Here is a 7,868-nt window from a genome sequence, read left to right on the forward strand (position 1 = left end):
ATTTAACCCGCATGTACTTTTTTCCCCTTCTGTTTTCTATTTAATGGCAACGCTTTGTGCTTTAAATGTGTAATTAAAAAAAAATCTAAACGATGGTCCGTTAACTGATGACTTCGGTTTAATTAGATGGAGAGGCCTTTCAAGGTGACAGTCGAGTTTGCCAGGTTTACATTGGGAGCTGTGTCAGCGGGTGGACTGCAAGTGAACAGGCCGAAGTTAATTCCTCGTTGAACAAACAGAAAAATAAATCGGCTGTTAATCTTTCTCATCTCAACACACGAAGCAGGTTCAACGGCATAAATTTCGTTTTTTTTTCCCTTATTTTTCAGCATGGACCTACATGAATATTTCTGTCGCCTCACCGGCAAAAAATAACCGTATTTCCGTTACCACTCATCTTAACCCCCAACCCCGTCGTGCTGTCAATAATGATGAAAGATGGCGGCGGTGGCGTTGCGGTAGCGCTGTTGTCTTTCTGTGTGGAACTCGCATGCTCTCCCCGCGTCCACGTGAGCGTACCCCTCGCAAGGTTAATCGGCGCCTGTGATCGTGTGAAGGACTGGCCCAGGGTCTTGTCGCGCATTGCACCCGAGTCTTCCGGGTTGGCGGACACATCACCAAGAATCAGCCGCTTTCTTAACAATAAGAAGATCATAGTCGTGTCAATAGAAAGGATAATAGCTATAGTGTCATGTACACCACTTCCAGGTGAAGGGAAATTCCGCGTGATTTTTTTCAAAAGTCAGCAATTTACCAAAAAGAAAAAAGGACAAAGGCAATGATCCCGAAAACACGCGCATCTGTTTAATCTCCCTTTTTATTTTCTGCATCATGTAGTTTTATTTGCAATTATTTCTCCCCTCCTCGCGGCCTCATTATTATCAGCTATAACGAGGTTCCGGTCGGCGGAGCCGCGTCCCACCTGGACCCGCAAGGCGGGGAGGAGCGCGCGTGATGAATGGGCCCCCTGCCCACCGTCATCACAATAAAACAAACTGTGCTGCTACGACGACGACCTCGGGAAACATAAATGACACAAACATTTAATATATAAACTGCCGTTTAATTCAGTTTGCACTTTTAGGTAAATGGTATTTACAGCGAAAACATGCAAAGATCGAACGCAACGATTAGCCTGTAAGAAATTCAGTACCTTTAAGCGGGATTAAAAAATATAAGATTAGGTAGCCCAGAGTGGCAAGCAGAAACAAGGAATAAGGGTTACACATTAGATAATACTTTGAAAATCAAAGTGATGGACTGCCATTTCTATAAGAACTAATATTCTACCACTTCTTCAGCCGTGGGAGCGCACGATGGGCGTAAATGCGTTGCTCTTACTCCAAAGCATGCAGTTAAAGTGTGCGTGTCGTTTCTTTCTTTAATATCCGGAGTCTATGATGCTGCCAGGCCTCGCCTCGCACGTGCTGTCGGTGAATTCTGACGTCGCGCTGCCGGTACAGCCACGGATTCAGAACACGCCACGGACCGAGACAGACCTGTGGGAAAAGAGGACGTGGGTCTTGAAGCCGGCCCGGCGCTGGGTGATCTTGTCTGGAGAGCCGGTGAAGTCAGCGCAAGCTCTCAGCTCGGGCGGTCTCCGCACTGCCGCGGCTACACACGGGAACACGAGACTCGAGACGAAAACAGGCCATGAAAGAGTCCGGCGAGCAGTCCTACTGCGACTGCTGGGGTTGGGAACAAGTAAAGGTTTATTCCATGCTGAGAAAAGAAGAAAAAGAAACACAACGTTTCGGCTGTGGAACCTTCTGGTGCACATGTTCGAAACGTTGTTTCTTTTCTTCTCTTTTCAGCATGGAATAAACCTTTACTTGTTCCTTTGCTGCCGATACATGCCGACGCAGCTACCTACTTGAACTACTGCTACGGTTAGTATTACCACGATAAAAGAATCAACTAATAATTGGCGGGCTCGATCCAAGACATTTTAGGTTGCACACCACATGTAACACTGACGAAAAATACTTTGCATTCCTGTTAGTTACAGAAACTCATGTCAAGACTGTCCGGACTTCAAGAAATGTTATTTTTCCCATTCTTCTGCATACAGTTCCAGAGTCTGATTTCCTTAACACTCAGACAATGTCAGGTGCCTGGCGATTAAAGGGAAAGTCCAGCAAACAGGACGGGACGATGAATTAAGTTGGGAAGCATGTGCCCGGCTAATGGGGCAGTTAGATATTCATGAGCTCTGAAGCTTCCAGAGTGTCTCGTTAAGCTAGCTGAGCCTGGCACCCCCCTCCCCTGCAAGAGGACAGAGCTTGGACAGCATTCCTCTGAAGAGGGCGAAACAGAGGAGTGTGAACCCCCCTCCCCATTCCTGCACTGGCCAAGGGGGTGTTAGGCAGTGTGCCGGTTCCTGCTGTTGGGCTGGCTTTCACTCCCAAAGCCTCTCTGCTGTCCAGTGTTTTCTTCCCTGCCCCTGCTGTCACACTCCCCCTTCCCAGCGCTCCCGTTAGCAGAGTGGCTGGGCTGCAGGCCGGGGAGAGATGAGCCCAGCTGCACAATACAACAGCGCTGGGGAACAAAGGCAGCAGGATGGAGCTGCTCCTGGGGATGAAGACAGGAGGGATAACGACAACTGGCACAGAGCAGGACAGGGGGCAGAGAGAGTGTGTGTGCGTGGCCTGCGCGTGCCTGGGGGTCTGCATGGGAAAGGATGTGGGTCTGGATTCTTGAGAATCCAAACGGGTGCAGAAGAGTGCGCATCTCTGCGTGGGATTGCAGGTGGCCGTGCAAGGGGTGGGGGGGTTGCACGGAAGTGTGCACTTGTGCGTGTTCTCACGCACGTCTCGGCCGTCCCTGGTGCACCGCAGGAGGCTCTTGTCTGTGTGGCAGTGTGTCTGTACACTGCCCCCCTCAATCCGTGAGGCATGACTGAGAAGGATCTATGAAACTGTGACAGATTTGCGTGCAGGCATGCATCACTATCCTGAGCATAAAAAAAAAGATTGCCTCTAACTGCAACCTCACAACCTCATAAAGGTATTACCAGGAAAATAAACCATCTTTCTGGTTTCTAGATATACAGGCGGCGGATTTGTGATGTAGGTTTGTACCAGGCTGGAGATGCTTGGTGCAAGTGCTTGAGACTCATTTGCCTTGTCCAGCCCGGACATGCCTGTGCCTGTTCACTGATCTCTGAGCCCTAGCTGCCACATTCAATCTGACATCCTCCTACGAATGTTCAACGGGAATCAAGTATAATGAATGGGACAGTAATGCCACGACTCTCATTTTCACTCCAGGAGAATTAGCCTGCCGGAATGCGGTCATGTCAGGATGAGTCTGGAGGAAGGGTACCAAGTGAGGTCCCAGGACTTGATTGATGTCGTATCATGCAGACACATGCCTATCACTCACTACAAGTCAAGTAAGTCACGTTCTGCAGCAACCTGACACTCCTGTCCAAACCATGCCAGGTGTGGGACTCAGGCGTGGTGAGGTGTTGTGACATGTGGTCTTGCAGGTCATGAACATGGCAGAAGAGACATTTCTAGCTGTGAACGTTTCAGCTGGTGAGAGGCAGTGAATCCCTTTCTTTCTATTCCCATTCTTTCTCGATTGACACCAGTCTTGGCATTTAACAGGTTAAATCACCCTATCATCTGTGCCCAATCATCTCTCTCAATAATAAAGGTCATTATAGTGCCTATTCAACAGACACACTCACTCATACAAGCAGTTAATCACACTGACACCAAAAACATTGAATTTAAACATTTAACCTCGCCCCAAAAACATACTTACACAAATTGAGGGATAAGTATCTTTTGATGTTCATTATAGACAATGTCCCCCACAAAGCTAGTAACTCTTATTGGGTAATGACACGAGGATGTCAGCACAATGAAAGTGACTTATTTTATAAACCAAATGCTATAGTCTTTTAGTTCTAAAAGTGCCCAGAAATACAGTACTTCTTTTCCCTCCTATACGGAGGCTCAGCTGGGTAGATAATGGGATATTAATTTAAACGGAATGTCAGTAGCGTGTACCCATACAGACAGAAATGCCAAGGTGTGTGTCCACACTGACATGTGCTTGTGTGTCCACAAGACAGCTGAGGACAAAGTCTAGCATGAGAGGAGTTATTTGGTCATTTTGGAGATTCCTTACATTAGGCACATTTAGCCAATTTGCCAAAGAGTTCCTTTGCATCATATTTAACAAGACCTCTAAAAATATTACACATATCAGCTGACATTAAAAATTGTTTAAAAAAATCTGGATCAACTTAAGCTCCCATTTATTTCCTTTGTGTTGTAGTGAGAAAACAAAGTTTAAAATACCTGCTGGACGTAGCCTGGAAGGTTAATTTTTAAGCGCTTCAACAAAGACCTTAATCAGGTCTTTATGGAAACCTATTGCATAGCATAGTGGTCCATTTATGGCTTTACCAGCTGCAAGCTTTTGTGCGGATTGTGCTAATGAACCAGAAAACAATTGCTTTTAACTTTGCACATCTTTCCATGCCAAACATGATGAGAAACTCAATGCATCCAGCCCCGGATTTCAGCTTATATACCTGAACCTGCAACCTTAAAGAACAATAGGTAACCCAGACAGAATGGCAAGCAATGAGACAAAAAAAAGAATAACACATAAGAGTTTGAAAATAAAAATCATGCTCTGCCGTGTAAAACTATTAAAAACTCAAGAATGAAAATGAAATATTTGACCACTTCTTCAATAATATCCATTCTTTTCAGCTGTGGGCGCTGTCTCTCCTTGTACCCAAGTGCTGATAGTTGTCCTGTGGAGATCGGAATGGAATGAAGTACAGATGTCTGATGCGCTGGAAAGGTGACGGCTCTGGGCCTCTCTGTGCACATGCTAACACACAAATGAGTTCTCCGCCTGTCTTTTGTGCCTCTTCGATCCTCCTCGCACACCTCAGGATCCTTCACTGTCCTGTCAGAGAGAGAATACCCCTCAGGCACAGGAAGAGCAGCGACAATTCAGACAATTCCGCCCCCCCAGGCCAGGGCCGACACAGAAAGGGGAAAAAATGACAAATCACACCCAGCCGCCGGCCTGCCTGTGTGCTGGTCACTGTGAGGGACAATGAAGATCGACAAACAAAAACAGGGCCTCTTTCGTAGCCTGCTCACACCCCTATCATTTCTCCCTCTCCTGGAGCGACAGCCTCACCTGGGCAGGGGGTATCAGGTACTGCCCCTGGGGGGGAAAAAGGTCAAATCTCCCCCATCCCCCCTTCTCTCTCTCCTGATCTCTCCCCAGCAGTCCAAGCAGGGAGCTGCGTCAGCATGCGCAGGCTGCAAAGGAACAGGGAAAGGTTTATTCCCTGCTGAAAAGAGAAGAAGACACAACGTTTCAGCTGCGGAGCCTTCTTCGGGTGTCAGGACATGGAATAAAGCTTTGCTCCTCTCTCCCGCAGGCCTGAAACGCCTCTCTCCTGGAAACCATGGCACACAGGAACAGAAGTCAAACGCTGGGTATTCTGGCCCGGGGCAGGAGCGGTGAGGTTCTGAAGGGAGGCAATGGCGGGCGATCCCGGGCTCGAGCTGCAGGCCGGCCCCTCTCCCCCCGCCTGCAGATACCAATCGCTCCCTGCACTGGCCCAGGGAGGGCTGGCTGGGAAGTATAGTACATGAGGGACAGCCTCCATCTTGAGCGGAGAGCGCCCCAGACAACAGGGAGCTCTTGGGATGAGGAGGAGCGGCCGGTGTCAAAAAGAGAGAGAAAGGGAGAAAAGCAGGGCAAGGGAGTAGAGGAGACAGCAGGAGGGGGCAGGGAAAGAGAAGGAGGAAGAAGCAGAGCACGGTGAACAGGGGGAGAGGGGGAAGGAGGGGCAGAGCAGCTCGTGGGTGGCGATGGGGTTTGTTTAAGGTCCTCTCCAGAGGGGCTCGCTAAGCCACAGCTCCTGCAGAGCAGAGAGGTTCCTAATGGCCGCCGCTCGGCTCTGCCTTTTTAATTGCTTAACGAGCTTGAAGGACCTCTGGAGAGCCCTCACGCAAAGAGCAAGAAAGGAAGAGGAAGGATGGGGACAGGAGAAAGAATACTCAATGCTGAAGGGTGTAGCTGACCCCCGGCTAAAGCAAACCACCAAGATATCTTTTTTCTGGCTCTTTGTTTTTAAAGGCAGATTGAAAGGCTCTCTGTTGACAGTGCAGGTCTGGGGATGAGGCTCATGAATGGTCACACATTCTGCTGATCGCTCTTCCTGCCAGATCCGTTTCACGATTGCTGGTTTAAGATACCCAAGAATATAAATGCCCAGTATCTTCATTCGTTTGTATGCAGTTCCCTCGTTTGTCGACAAGAGGCTTTCCTTTCGTCTTAGAACATTTCTTTAATTAACTTTCGAGTTTGATACTGCAAAGATCAGAATAAACTCGCCCCTCCCTCCAACACACACACACGCGAAATAACTCTTAAGCCTATCTTGCAGTTAAGTGTTGCAAATCTCATTCAATACCTGAACGCAGAAGAAAAAAAAATATTTCTGAACTAAAAAAACATGACAATTGAACTGTCGACATTATAATTATTCAGCCGTTATCGCTACTACGATGTAGGAGGCACAACTCGTGTAACCCAAGTCTGGCAGGTATTAAACTACCTGGAGCGCCACGGCTCTCAAGGCCGACACTCGGTCTGGGGGCTCGTCAGCAGAGAGGGGGAACGGAAATGTGAGAATATCAAATAAATCACGATTTCAAAATGCACTGCATATTTTACCACTTGGGCGCCACAAGACGTCGGCGAAAACCTTCGAAAAGCGACGGCAAGGCCAGTGGTCTCTTCCGAGATGCTTCCCCGCCCTCTTGTGGGAATCCGTCAAGGACACAGGATGCAATGGGGGAAAACATCGCCGATCTCAAAAACATATTTGCCTCTTTAAAAGAGCTGGATAAACTTCACTTTATCCAGGCGTTAGAAGCAGACGGAATTTTTATCGCTGTTTGGGAACCCAGCGTTGTTGCCGTCACTGTGATAAACGCGTTGCTGTAGTTGGCCGTCTAATCTAGGCGCTGAGCAGGCGGCACTGCTGACTGGCTGGATGCTTTCGGAAATCGTCAGCACAGACGCTTTTAAGACACGAGGAAGCAAACCCCGGTACAGAAAACCTTTGTTTAAGTCACATATAAACAAGACAACAAAAAGGTCTGCTTCATCCACTGGTGTGTTTGAATGGCACTTCATAATTACTAGAGCAGACAGGAAGTGTCGCAGCCCGGTATGAGCTGACCTAGTCTGTAAGACGAATACTATATTTGTCACAGTTTACCGTTAAAATATCAGCAGCTTCACGAACTTCCAGTAGAGCCGACGTCACGGGCGGGTGCCTGCAGTCACTCACCGTGAACTCTTACTGGTGGAGCTGTGAGCCGCTTAGCCGCTTCAGATATCCCGAATAATAGTGTCTGAATCAGGCGCGGGGTGGAGAAAACCAGATTTAACCAGCATCTCCAATCTTGAAAGTGAAAGAAAACAGGAGTATCCCGGAACAACCCACGGAACATGCAAACTCCTCACAGAATGCCCCCCCAGTCCGGAACCCAACCCGAAGAGCAGACCCTCTGATGTTACAATTATACCTATTGTCACTGAACGTGAAATCTTCCATTAAGCCCACTGAAGAGTCCTAGAAGTTGTGAATGTGCTCAAGGACACCCACTTTAATGCTTCGACCTACAACCTTAAAGTGGAAAGTGAACTTTTATTTTATTTTTTTTAACACTCCTTTAGCTCAGAGGCGTTTTCGTGCAGGATGGCTCCTAAAGGCGACCCCCGCCTCACATTCTCGAAGCAGCGGTTTTGGACTGGTGGTAATATTTGGGAGGCGCCCGTATACCAACCACATGTCTCATCCCGTGATC

At 48.1% G+C, this 7,868-nt stretch overlaps 1 long non-coding RNA gene across 1 annotated transcript; it reads right to left on the reverse strand.

The window, feature by feature from the left end:
* Positions 1-4,112: 4,112 nt before the first annotated feature.
* LOC148674285 (uncharacterized) lies at positions 4,113-7,270 on the reverse strand. The gene is made up of 3 exons (XR_015935289.1): positions 6,727-7,270; positions 5,176-5,300; positions 4,113-4,935 (listed from the first exon to the last, which is right to left on the reverse strand). It is a non-coding gene; the product is annotated as an uncharacterized LOC148674285 (long non-coding RNA).
* Positions 7,271-7,868: the final 598 nt, after the last annotated feature.

The sequence above is a fragment of the Lepisosteus platostomus genome, chromosome 3, assembly GCF_059453375.1.
Source record: "Lepisosteus platostomus isolate fLepPlt1 chromosome 3, fLepPlt1.hap1, whole genome shotgun sequence".
In the NCBI taxonomy this organism is placed as follows: Eukaryota; Metazoa; Chordata; class Actinopteri; order Semionotiformes; family Lepisosteidae; genus Lepisosteus; species Lepisosteus platostomus.